At 38.1% G+C, this 13772-nt stretch overlaps 1 protein-coding gene across 1 annotated transcript in view; it reads left to right on the forward strand.

Moving 5' to 3' along the window:
• Window positions 1-13772, forward strand: part of zbtb10 (zinc finger and BTB domain containing 10) — a 66402-nt gene that overhangs the window by 1803 nt on the left and 50827 nt on the right. The gene's annotated exons all lie outside the window — the stretch shown is intronic.

A 13772-nucleotide genomic window follows, 5' to 3' on the forward strand; every position in this document is an offset into this window, starting at 1 on the left:
GGAGTCGTTCTCCATTTTTGTGAGGTTAAGCTGTTGCTTATATGCAGTTTACACTTTAAAACTCTTAAGATGTGGTATTAACAATAGGATTTTGAAAAAGAAAAAAAGTAGATGCTAGAAATCAAACAAAAACTGAAAATGCTGGCATTTGTAGAGAACAAACAAGTTAATGCTTCAGATATAAACCCTTTGACATGATTTTGCAAAATGCTGTTTTCAAAGCTGTGCAAACTTTGTTGGGGAATTACAGTTTGGGTCAGTGTCAAACTAATCCATTTTAATCTTAAAGGGAGTAAAACTTAATTATAGATATGGTTCTGCAATTTGTTCACAGGTTCTGAATTAAACCTACTAAGTGTGACCACCACTGACATTGGCCTGAGCTCACTATATTTTGATCGTGAAACCATCAGACATTGTTAATGTCTTTTTGCAGTGCATTGTCAAGACAGCTGTAAATTATCTAGCACACAATTTCCAGAACTACCCCAATGGCTGATGCATTAGTTTCACTTTGAAGTTGAATTAGGATAATGGAGAGAGATGAATTTCAATACCAGTTAATATCTGGAGGGTTTTAAAAATGCAAGTTTCAGATATGGGTCTGTCACAACACATTATCATTCCTGCTGCTATAACCTATTTATATGTGATGTAAATTGGAGTGAACTTGGTCTAATTCAAATCCAGATTAAAATAAACTGATGTTATTTTAACTGTTTTTAAATCTGGATTTCAATGATACCAAGTCCACTTCAACATAGGTTATAGCAGTAATTCATTGTGCTAAGAGAGTTCATATGAAATCATAACTCGGTTGTACAAATTAAGGGCAGCAATGCAGTAGCTGACAATTGGAAGGCTTAAAAAATTATAATGTTCTGTAACAAAACAAACTAGGATCTTTAATACTAATAGGCAAATCATATAAAACCCTCTTTATAACATGCCTCTTGCTGTAACATGCCTTTTTTACAGCTCCCAAATGGAGAGGGTAATTTGAAAAGGCACAGCTGCCTTGTGAAAGGTATTGTACCAGTCTAGAAGAACAGTCTGTCTCAAATTACTGTAATTGCATCTGTCCCAGATGAGCCCATTGTCACTCATTTACTTATATATCTGTCTATTTTTCCTCTTCATTCATTTTTCCTCTTTCTCGTAAATGTTTATTTTTGCAGCATCATATGTAAGAGTATAATCAGGATGAAGTTTCACAGGAAATTTTCTGTTAGATGCATAGGAGTCAGCTCCGTGTGCTGACTGGATCTATTTCAAGATGACGTCTGTCAGGATGGAATATGGAATAGGAGCATGATGTATATAAATAACATAGCTGGGAATATGTTAAAAGATTGTAACAGAATCAAGGGATTCATCTGTTATAATTTATTATAAAACTTGTAATTAAAGATTGTTGTCTTGCTGTTGTGTTGAATTCTATTTCACATCATGTGAATGGACGGAGCCTGTTGCAAGCTTTGGATGAAAATACAACATAGATAAGGCAGGTTCAAAAGAGTTTTTGCCAGTATTTTCACAATACACATGTATGAAGCATTCCCCAAGACAGCTGGATAAGTATTGTTAACTCAGGGTTTTAAAATTTAACTCAAATTGAGCTGTTTGATATTTTAACAAGGGGATTGCCAAATACTCTTCAAGACTTAGGCCCTTCAAAATAGAACTGGGTAAATACACCAGAAAGTCCATAAACCAGCTGTCTTCGATGTAGTGTCATTTGAATTTCAAAGCTGTGTGTATTATGTGTTTACCTTTTAAATGTACCATCTAGTCACTGAAGCTGTGTGCATTTTTTTGAGGCTGCCTGGCAGTGTTTTTTAAGGAAGTTATATTCCCGAGAGAGGCTCTTAACTAGGCTTTTCAAACAAAGTGCTAGCTTTTTTTGTTTTTGGGATCCATTGGTTTCCCAGTGAGTTTTTGTATAACGTTACAAGATTATCTTTTTTAAAAAACTTGTTTTCCTTAATACATAGTGTCCATTCAGTTCATTCTAAATGGAACTGACCTGGCTAGACTTCATTCAATTTTCTGTTGTCAAATCTAAAACCCTTTAGTTGGTTTTATAATAATTATATAATAACCATATGTTGTCTTTTTATTTCTGCTTCTGCCATCAATACTATGGGCACAAGTTTTTAAAGTGCAAACTGGCTCAATTTGAGGGGAGCTATCATATTTGTGAGCTATTTTTGCATTGATTTCATAGCACTATGATAAACACTGAAATGATGGGCATAATTGTTTTTGCCAGGATTTGTGACCATATAGTCACAGCCTAGATTGGCTTATGCCAGTTTGTGTTCTGTTCAGATTTGTTAGTGCAATCATTTCCTCTTAATTCACAGTCACTTCATTTGAAATTTGAATTTTTTTAAGCAACAAATTCCCAATTTGCTGTATTGCTTATGTTCCTCAATTAAAATTACTGAACAAATCTATTTTAATGTAAAAAAAAATAAACTGAATCGTCAGGTGCAGACTGCAGCTTTTGAAGAGTGGATAAAGTAAGCTGAGCCCTTAAGTTTGGTATAGGCAAGAGGGGTATGAATTAGTTTTCATTAAAGATTTGATGTACTTGTTTACTGTTAATATTTGTTCAAGCTCTGAAGAATAAGATTTTAGATGGGTTTTCTGTGTATTTGATAATTGTATCACTGATGACTGGATTCATTGCCTGTGTGGGACAGTTAGATTAAATGTAATATTTGAAGATTCCCTTTTAAATGGCTTTCAAGTTAAATTGGCGTTTTACTAATGCAGACCTGGAAATTAAAGGCAATCTGGTAGTTAAATGCTCTCAGCTCATAAGCACCAGCTCTCATAACTCCTCCTTGGAGAGCTAAATTTAGTTCCTACTCAAGATGTAACTGCTTATTTACTCCAATCAAAATTTTCTACTGCTTTCTTAGTCCAAGTTTCTGGTAGATCTTAACTTAGAAAGTTTAGGACCTGTGGTTATTTCTTGTCTTAAATTTGAGGCTGGTAGCAGAGATCTAAAATTATCATTAAAATTGCTTACTTGCACAACAGCCAGTGCTATATTTAATAGTGCATAGGTATATCTTATGGTGCATTGACTTTTACGTGGATCTCATTGATAAACAAATTCGTTCCCCAGTCCAATTACACTTTTTTGAATCATCTGTTGGGATCTGCAGTGGGAGATCTGGATTACATCTGATTTTTATGAATTGCAACTGCTACCCTTATGGTGGTAGAGTATTTGAGCCAGGATTTATGAAGCAGATCAGTATTAGAACATGAGCTGAAACAGTTAAGGACAGCATACATGGTGACTGAAATGCAGTTGATACCCTAGGGATTACTGTTGCATGAAATTAAATTGGAGAAATTGTTAAAATTTGGAGGCCTGCAACAGCTAACAAATATTCCCAACTAATAATGTTAAGGAACTTCACCAAATTTCCAATTTATGTAACTGATACCATTGTTAGAAACCAGGTGGAAAATATGAAATAATCCTTGTAACCTATTCCATTTTATAAAGTTGCAAATTTTGGACTTCAGAAAAACATAGAAAATGCTAGAAATTAATACTCAAATGATTCGACCATTCAGTAAACTTATTCCTGACTATGCAGTGTTGTTAAATTCTATTTTTAAAAAAAAACAGATTTACCATGTGTGATGGGCTTTCTGGTCAGGCCCATCACCATTGCTGTATTTCTGATTCTAGGTATGGAAATTGACGCATCTTCAACTAGGTCTCGGGGTCTTATTGGTTGGAGTTAACAATGTTAGGTGTTTTGGACTGAGCTGTACAAACGAGAAAACTCCCGGATTTGATTCCCGATCTTGGCAGAATTGGCCTATCCCTGATCACTTGAGACCCTTGCTGGAAGTATGCACACGTAGATGTTGGGCAAGGACAGGATCAGGTTAGCTGTGATTACCCCACAGTCGAACATTTGTGTGAGGAGCCAGAGAGTAAACCAGAAACCAACCACTGGATGTTGAACTATATTCCTGCTTTAGAAGATGAGGATCAAGCAGGAAATAGCAGGGAAAAGATTAAATAGGAATAAAATGGATTAATATTTCAGAGTAATCATAGCACATCGGCTCCATTGTCCACTCAAGCTGACTGAAGAACCTAAAACAATGAAATTGCTGTAATGAAGCCCATGTTGTTTATTGTACGAAATATGTAGATGGAAATGATTACTGCCTTTATAGTTGTTACCAGCGATCTATTATTTTCTATTTAATCCTGTGCCAAACAGACACGGGTGAAATTAGGGGGTCCACCAGAACCAAAGTACTGATGTCTGAGGACAGTTCGTGAGTTCCTATTTGTTTTGTGACAATTCAAAAGTTCAGTAAAATAATTACAAGAATCTGGGAGGCAAGTATCTCTAATACCTGCTTTCATCAACTTTATAAATGGCACTAATTGTCTGTGTTTCACTGCTGAGTTACACCAAAGGTATGATTTCATATTGTTACGATCGTGATTTTATTTTTAAAGAATCTGCAAGGCCAGCTGGTCCTTTTTAAAATAAATAAATTACTGCTCTTCATTTGATCTGCTTTGCTTTATCTAAAGCTGTAAAGCAGACTATTGATAGCCAGATTTCAAGCTGCCCTAACCAATAATTCTGTTCCTGGAAGCACTTAAAACTTAAAGGGTAACCTGGTGTAGCACAAACATAGAGCAAGAACAAAGTGCAAGGATGCAGATTTGATTCCCTGTTTAGTTGAGCTTTTAATCTGGGGAGCTGAGTGGAGGCTGGGCCCATCTAGTGGTTAGCTTAAAATGTTGTTAGTCGTGGCCTGGAAGCAGATGGCCCACAGCTAAAGCATGGTCTTGGAGAGTCTTATAGACCTGAGAGATTGCATCCCTGCAGAAACTAAGGAATGCTTTTTGGAATTTTTTTTTTTAGAAGTATACAAAGGGTTGGATTATTGTTCCCAGCACACTTTTTCATGTATGTAAATATTTGCTTGGTTGAAACAAAAAGATACTTTGCACTCTTGTGAAATAAGTGATTAATCCTAGACCTGAGTGCCAAGTCCTGTAACCCTGAGCATGCATTAGCAAGCATGCTTGAGTCACTAAGTACCTGTATTAATGTGTTAATTACAATACTGCCCGCTCTTGCTTGGACCAAGATCAATTCCATTTCCCACTGGTTACATTAAATTTTCTTGCGTTTGTTCTGTACTTGAGAGTTGCATGACAAATTACAACTAGTTTCACACAGCTGAATTTGTTTGTGAATGATATTTTTGAGCGCATCATGGTGAGGCTTCTTGCCTGGCCCAAAATTTGCAGATGACATAAAATTTGGAAGTGTATTAAACAGTGAGGAGGATAGTAATAGACTTCAAGAGGACATAGACGGGCTGGTAGAATGGGCGGACACGTGGCAGATGAAATTTAATGCGGAGAAGTGTGAAGTGATAAATTTTGGCAGGAAGATTGAGGAGAGGCAATATAAACTAAATAGTACAATTCTAAAGGGGGTGCAGGAATTGAGAGACCTGGGGGTATATGTGCACAAATCGTTGAAGGTGGCAGGGCAAGTTGAGAAAGCGGTTAAAAAAGCATATGGCATCCTGAGGTTCAGAAATAGAGGCATAGGGTACAAAAGCAAGGGAGTTACGGTGAATCTTTATAAAACACTGGTTTGGTTACAACTGGAGTATTGTGTCCAATTCTGGGCACTGCACTTTAGGGAGGATGTGAAGGCCTCAGAGAGGGTGCAGAAAAGATTCACTCAAACTGTTCCAGGGATGAGTGATTTCGGTTATGTGGGTAGATTGGAGAAGCTGGGATTGTTCTCCTTTAGAGCAGAGAAGGTTAAGAAGAGACTTGGTAGAGGTGTTCAAAATCATGACAAGTTTAGATAAATAAAGAGAAACTGTTCCCATTGGCGCAAGAGTTGAGAACCAGAGGACACAGATTTAAGGTGATTGGCAAAAGAGCCAAAGGTGACATGAGGAGAAACTTTTTTACTCAGCGAGTAGTTATGATCTGGAATGTGCAGCCTGAAAGGGTGGTGGAAGCAGATTCAATCATGGCTTTCAAAAAGGAATTGAATAAATACTTGAAGGAAAAAAATTTGGAGGGCTACAGGGAAAGAGTGAGGGAATGGGATTAACTGGATTGCTCTTACAAAAAGCCAGCACAGGCACGGTGAGCCGAATGGCCTTCTGTGCTGTAACCATTCTGTGATTACAAGAAGTGCTTGGCTATCAGTTCCAGTGAGATCCAGACTGCTGTGCGCCTACTGCTGCCCGGGAAGCTGGTTAAGCATGCAGTGTCTGAAAGGACACTGGCGGTGACCAAGTACACCAGCCCCAAGTAAAACTCCATGATGTACTGAAAAACATCTAAACAATTAGCATCCAACAGACCCATGCAACAGTAAGCACTAAGGATAGGGAAATGCATGCTTAAAAGCTGCCTATTAGCAAGTTTGTTCAGATTAAAATTAAAGGCAGCATCATGTGCTGTTGGATTACGATGGTTTGGATACAGCTAGCCAGCCTTTGAATAGTTGAGCTCACATGGTTCTCGGACCATCTAGGGTTCAGCCCTCCATTTAAAAAAAAAATAGGGTAAGGGGAAGGTTTGAACTACTTATTATAATGGGTAGGCACTTCAAGGGTGACCTTTTTAATTTGTCCACGTAGTGCTGTTACGTTGCCCACACTGTGACATTATATGGTTAAGTCTCTTATTTAGATATAACTGAGAATTACTTACAAGGAAAAGTGGGATGGTACTGCAGGAAGTTAGTGGGAGAATGCTTTAACTCCAGGAATACAGCACCCATGTAATTTAAACTTGTAAGATAGTTTAAATGTAGCTCTGTAGTTATGGATAGATCAAAATACCAAAGACCTAGACTTGCAGCCCAGTTAGTCCAGTATTTTATAATATTTTTGTTTGAATTCAGAGATTGGAGATTGGGGGCCACATTCTAGTGGTTCAAGGCCTAGAATTGATTATTTGTGCACATGAGTGACCAGAAATACTGGGGAATTTATCAAAATGGAGATGAAAATTCTTGACTCAATAGTTGTGTTCACCTGGACCTGTGGATTCCCCATTCCATGTTGAGTATATAACCGTTGAATCCTAGGAGCAAAAATTAGAATGTTACTTGATAAACGTATTTGCTGGAAACTGGCATCTTTCCTTTTTAAAATAAGTATACCTAAAGACCCTGCCTCTAGTGTATTTTACTCAAAAGTGTCAGGTATTAAAATGTAAAACTCCATATTTTAAAATTTTAATCTATTGCTGAATAAGATTTATCTAATGAATATGCTTGATTAAATTGTATTTGGATTTAGTTCACTGTTAGTTCAGCCACGCTAGAGGTACATATGTACCATTAGGGTCAAATAGAACAGAGTAGAAAGTAGTAGTTTAGAATGTAGGCTTGGTAAGTATTAATCCGTTCATTTAATGAAATAGACGCTAGGAACCACAGAAATACTTTTCAATGACTTTATTTATTTATTTATTTATTCATTCATTCATTCGTTCATGGGACGTGGGCGTCGCTGGCAAGGCCGGCATTTATTGCCCATCCCTAATTGCCCTTGAGAAGGTGGTGGTGAGCTGCCTTCTTGAACTGCTGCAATCTGTGTGGTGAAGATTCTCCCACAGTGCTGTTAGGTAGGGAGTTCCAGGATTTTGACCCAGTGACGATGAAGGAATGGTGATATATTTCCAAGTCAGGATGGTGTGTGACTTGGAGGGGAATGTGCAGGTGGTGTTGTATATTTTGATTAATAAATATGGGAACATCTTAACGGTTGATTCAAGACATTTAAACCAATTTAATCCAAATGATTACAGATTGGAATAATATCTGCAAGGGATTTGTCAAAGAAGGAAAATTAACTGCAGCTGTTTTTTTTCCAAAATGGAAGTTAATTAAATTTGTATAATCCAGAGTGAATTATTTTCTCCCTTTTTAAAACAAGTAGAAAGTAAAATTAAGCCTAACATTTGATTTCTTCTTGCTGCCTTGCACACTTAGTTATTTATCCAGTTTTATGTTTGTTGTATTCGTACAAAATTGTTGTAAAGATGTAATTTTAATGTTTCTGTATCATCCATGCACCTTGTATATTAAAAATTTCTGCAGCAACGTGTTTTCCATGAAACCCCTTTGCCTTCATGAATATCCGTTCTATCAGAGCATTTTCAATTTGACGATCAAAATTAATAGAGAATATTTCTGCGAGAAGGTCTCCCACGGTACTGTTTGCATGTTGCATTTGTATTAACCTCAACAATTCAAATGATTTTACTGAACACCCCATTTAACAATGCAGTAATGGGTTAATTTGTTAAGTGAAAGATTGCTGGGAAGTTGGCCTCTATGCTTTGGAAAACTGGGAAACATGCTAGAAATTCAGGAAAACAAAAAATGCTTCATAGTGGTGTTGAGGATGCATTTCTACTTGCACTAATATAGTTCTGCGCTAGATATGGTAACATGTATATCAATGTCTGCTGAATTTTTTTTTAAATTGAAGCTTCCAAAATGCTAATAATCATAGAATCATCGAAGTTTACAACTTGGAAACAGGCCCTTCGGCCCAACATGTCCATGTCGCCCAGTTTATACCACTAAGCTAGTCCCAATTGCCTGCACTTGGCCCATATCCCTCTATACCCATCTTACCCATGTAACTGTCCAAATGCTTTTTAAAAGACAAAATTGTTCCCGCCTCTACTACTGCCTCTGGCAGCTCGTTCCAGACATTCACCACCCTTTGAGTAAAAAAAATTGCCCCTCTGGACCCTTTTGTATCTCTCCCCTCTCACCTTAAATCTATGCCCCCTCGTTATAGACTCCCCTACCTTTGGGAAAAGATTTTGACTATCTACCTTATCTATGCCCCTCATTATTTTATAGACTTCTTTAAGATCACCCCTAAACCTCCTACTCTCCAGGGAAAAAAGTCTCCGTCTATCCAACCTCTCCCTATAAGTCAAACCATCAAGTGCCGGTAGCATCCTAGTAAATCTTTTCTGCACTCTTTCTAGTTTAATAATATCCTTTCTATCCTTAGAGTAATTGGATGCATACATTAGAAATGACACCAAATCAACACTTGTTTAAGAAATAATGGATCTATCCTTTGTCCCTTCTGTGTACATTGGTATTCTGTATCAGCTGTTGAACTTGTATCTACCTGAGTGAGATGGTTGCATGATAACATTCATTGATGAAACGAGCAGTGGAGAGTTGGTATTCTTGCCTAGGATCATATTAACAGGGAAGGAAAAGGTGTGGTTTAAAAAGATGGTTTATTCTAATTTTCTTCAGTCTGTCATTTGCCACTGAATAAAGCAATCATATCATCAGTTCTTTTCAGATTATCTAGCTAATGCAAAAATAAGCCAAGATCCTCCATAATCATGCACATAACTTGGTTATGTCACACTATTTGTGATCTTCATCACATCAACAGTATTAATATTAACTTTGACACAAGTGTGACTTGTGACACAAATTGACAACTTTGACAAATATACACCTATGTGAATTGTTGAAAGGACTTATTTGCCACTATGCAATTTCTTAATTACTACCGACTAGAAAGTGATGCAAAATAAAACCTCACTGTTTTCCCAATAAGTTAATTTGTTATGAAGCCTGTTTAAAACTTCTTTTTAAGAACGGAATTCTCCTAGGTCACGTAGAGAATAAAGGATGTGTGGAGATTGTCTACAAGGTTGGTTCCCTCTTCCCCTACTCCAAACAGAAGATGTACTGATTGAGTTGTGTGGCCAAGTAATGGGGGCAAATACTCTTTGTCCCACACAATTGGTCACAAATTGGGCCAACTTTTGGGTTTGGCCATTGGCTTGCTGTTGACTAGAGTTGGTCACTGTCAACTATTTAGATCACCAATAGGCATTATTGTAATTAACCACCCAAATCTCTCTCCTTGCTCCTGGAACAGATATTAGTTTGAGTTGAATGACACAGACCAAACAGAACGGTGCAAGACATAGGATGAACCATTGGACATCAACATGCTTCTGGCAAAAGAAAGACCAAGTTAGTTAAGGAACTCTCTAAAAGACCCCTTCAGTGTTGTGTCCTTGGCGATTGAAAGTCTCAGTAGGAGGGCGTCTGCCCAGCTCCCAGTTGTCACTGCACTAACACAAGCAGTAGTGTGTTAAACTCAATTTCTTACTGGTACAGAAATGTTGGCACTAGGATTTCTGTAAACTGTACATGTTGTCATGTAAAATTTTCCAAATGTGTCTAATTTATTAGAGTTCTTTGAGGAAGTAACAAGCAACATGGATAAAGGGGATCATCTGGATGTGGTGTACTTGAATTTCCAGAAGGCTTTTGACAAGGTGCCACATCAAAGGCTACTACACAAAATAAGAGCTCATGGTGTGGGAGGTAATATATTAACATGGATAAAGGATTGGTTAGCTAACAGGAAACAGAAAGTAAGCATAAGTGGGTCATTTTCAGGTTGGCAAGATGTAACGAGTGGAGTGCCACAGGGATCAGTGCTGGGGCCTCAACTATTTACAATCTGTATCAATGACTTGGATGAAGGGACCGAATGTATGGTTGCTAAATTTGCTGATCACACAAAGTTAGGTAGTAAAGTAAGTTGTGACGAGGACATAAGGAGTCTGCAAAGGAATATAGATAGGATAAGTGAGTGGGGGAAAAAAATTGGCAGATGGAGAATTAAGTGGGAAAATGTGAACTTGTCCACTTTGGCAGGAGGAATAGAAAAGCAGTATATTTAAATGGAGAGAGATTGCAGAGCTCTGAGGTGCAGAGGGATCTGGGTGTCCTAATACATGAATCACAAGAAGTTAGTATGCAGGTACAGCAAGTGATTAGGAAGGCAAATGGAATGTTGTCATTTATTGCAAGGGGAATGGAATATAAAAGTAGAGATGTTTTGCTACAATTGTAGGGGACATTGGTGAGACCACATCTAGAATACTGTGTGCAGCTTTGGTCTCCTTATTTAAGAAAGGACATAATTGCTTTAGAGGCGGTTCAGAGAATGTTCACCCGACTGATTCCTGGGATGAGGGGGTTATCTTATGAGGAAAAGTTGGACAAGTTGGGCCTGTATACACTGGAGTTTAGAAGAATGAGAGGTGATCTTACTGAAACATATAATATCCTGAGGGGACTTGAAGGGGTACATGCTGAGAGGATGTTTCCCCTTGTGGGACAGACTAGAACTAGGGACCACAGTTTAAAAATAAGGGGTCTCCCATTTAAGACGGAGATGAGGAGAATTTTTTTCTCTCCAGGTAGTGAGTCTGTGGAACTCCCTTCCCCAGAGAGCGTTGAAGGCAGGGTCATTGAATATTTTTCAGGCTGAGTTAGATAGATTCCTGATTAACAAGGGAGTCAAAGGTTATAGGAGATAGATGGGAAAGTAGGGTTGAGGTTACAATCAGATCAGCCATGATCTTATCAAATGGCAGAGCAGGCTCGAGGGGCCGAATGGCCGAATCCTGCTCTTAATTTGAATGTATGTCGTCTTAAATAATGAAATAATCCAATAGTAGATTTTGTCCTTCTGCATTTGGATTATGCCCAGAAAGAGAGGACTTTGAGCTGTGTCATGCTAAGGTGAAGTATATGTGGTTACGTGATGGAGGGAGTAATTTGAGGTAATGAATTAAGAGGATTATGTAAGAAGCATATCACTCAAGATTAAAATTTATTGATGTAATACAGTTTTCTTGTATTGTATAGATAATATCTTAAATGTACCTAGCAATAATACTGGTGTGGGTACTGATTTGATTTGGGTCGCGTGACCAAGGCAAATGGATACTTTTAATACATTTCCTCATTATCTCTGAGGCAGATAATGACAGGGGAAGGGTTCCTGTTTCGAGAGTTCTGTGAAGCTTCAGGAATAAGCACTGGAAAAGATGCAGACTGAGCAGGTATATCATTTGTTGAGTTCAATTGCTTCTCTTTTGGAGTCCAATAACATGCTATGGGGTTAACAAAGATGCATATTTGCAGGGCTCCAAATAACATAGCCTATGTTGACTCCAAAAAACAAATACAGGAGAAAAAGTGTTCCAAATAGACTCCTAAAATTTGGAGGATATCAAGATTGTTGTGTCCTGCACACTTTTTAGAAGTATTTCTGTTTGCACTGCCACATGCTGCATCATTGCCTCATTTCATTTGTTCTTGGAACAGTGCTGGAGGTTAGAAGAATGAGAGGTGATCTCATTGATATGTATAAAATTCTTAGAGGGCTTGATAAGGTAGATGCTGAGAGGTTGTTTCCCTTGGCTGGAGAGTCTAGAACTAGTTCAGTCTCAAGATAAGGAGTTGGCCATTTCGGACCGAGATGAGGAAACATTTATTTACTGAGGGTTGTGAATCTTTGAAATTCTCTACCCCAAAAGGCTATGGATGCTCAGTCGTTGAGTATATTCAAGACTGAGATCGATAGATTTTTGGACTCTAAGGGAATCAAGGGATATGGGGACAGGACAGGACAGGGCAGGAAAGTAGAGTTGAGGTAGATCATCAGCCATGATACTGAATGGCGGAGCAGGCTTGAAGGACCGAATGGCTTACTCCTGCTCTTATTTTGTTCTTATTAGCCACTAACCACATGTGGCTAATTGGGAATCCAGATATGGCTACTTCTATTTTTGATAAATAAAAAATGAGTAATAGACACCGTTGTTGGGCATGTGATCTCAATACTCATTCGTACGGCATACGCGTATGTACTTTAACCTTTTCTTGATTTGTGTGCTTTGCTTCCTTGGTTACTGCTTATTGGTAATCTACTAAAGTGGTGTGTAACATGGCTGAAAATGCACCATGGTAGCACCAGCAGCATTGTATGGAGAGATGAGTTGCGATTGTGGTCAGCTCGATCATTCGGAATTACTGCTTTAGGCCAGCAGAAGAAAGCAAGCACAACTGATGAAGAGCAGCTTTTAAAGGGCACGGTATGGCAAAAGGGAAGCCGCATCCAACCGCGATCTGAATGAAGAGTAGGTGGGGTGGATTCTGGTGTGAGTCACTAAACAATCATTCTGATGAAGTCAAAATACTGCTCACATCTGCTGGACAAAAACCTAGAAGTTTCTGAGAAGTGCTGTGTCTGATAAATTCATGCCAGAATCCTAAACTTTGGTGAAAGAGAAAGACTGCAAAGTTTCATACTGAATGGTGGTAGATGTTTGTTGAATAATTATATACGTGAAGTACATTTAGTTGTTTTTTCAGGCATTTTTTCACTAAAATTAGTGCATATGGCTAAAACAGTGTTGCTGTAGCTATGCCCCTGGCTAGTCAGCAATTTCTGTTGGACAATGCTGAAATAAGGCACGGCTCCAGTTCCATTGGAGAAGGTGTCTACTAGATACAATGGTAAATGTCTATATTTGTAGGAATAGGGTTTCAAAAACATTCTCTATTCCCCTGCACATGTTAATATGGTTACCACTTATCCTGCTATAGCCAGAAATAGGGTGTATATTAACATTGCCAAGATGGTTAAGCTGCTACATCAATCACCTATTGATGCCTTAGAACAGGGGCTAATATATCTGCCCAAGAAATTGTCCGAGGCTGCTTTCCATGACTTGCATGATCTTGTGATTTTCTGTTGAAACCACAGAAAAGGCTGCTTGAGGATCCCACTTTACAGAACAGCATATTTAGGGACCATGATCAGCTTAAAAAAGCCTCACAAAACCTGAGAACCATTCCAGA

This window comes from Heptranchias perlo, chromosome 3, assembly GCF_035084215.1.
Source record: "Heptranchias perlo isolate sHepPer1 chromosome 3, sHepPer1.hap1, whole genome shotgun sequence".
Classification (NCBI taxonomy): domain Eukaryota; kingdom Metazoa; phylum Chordata; class Chondrichthyes; order Hexanchiformes; family Hexanchidae; genus Heptranchias; species Heptranchias perlo.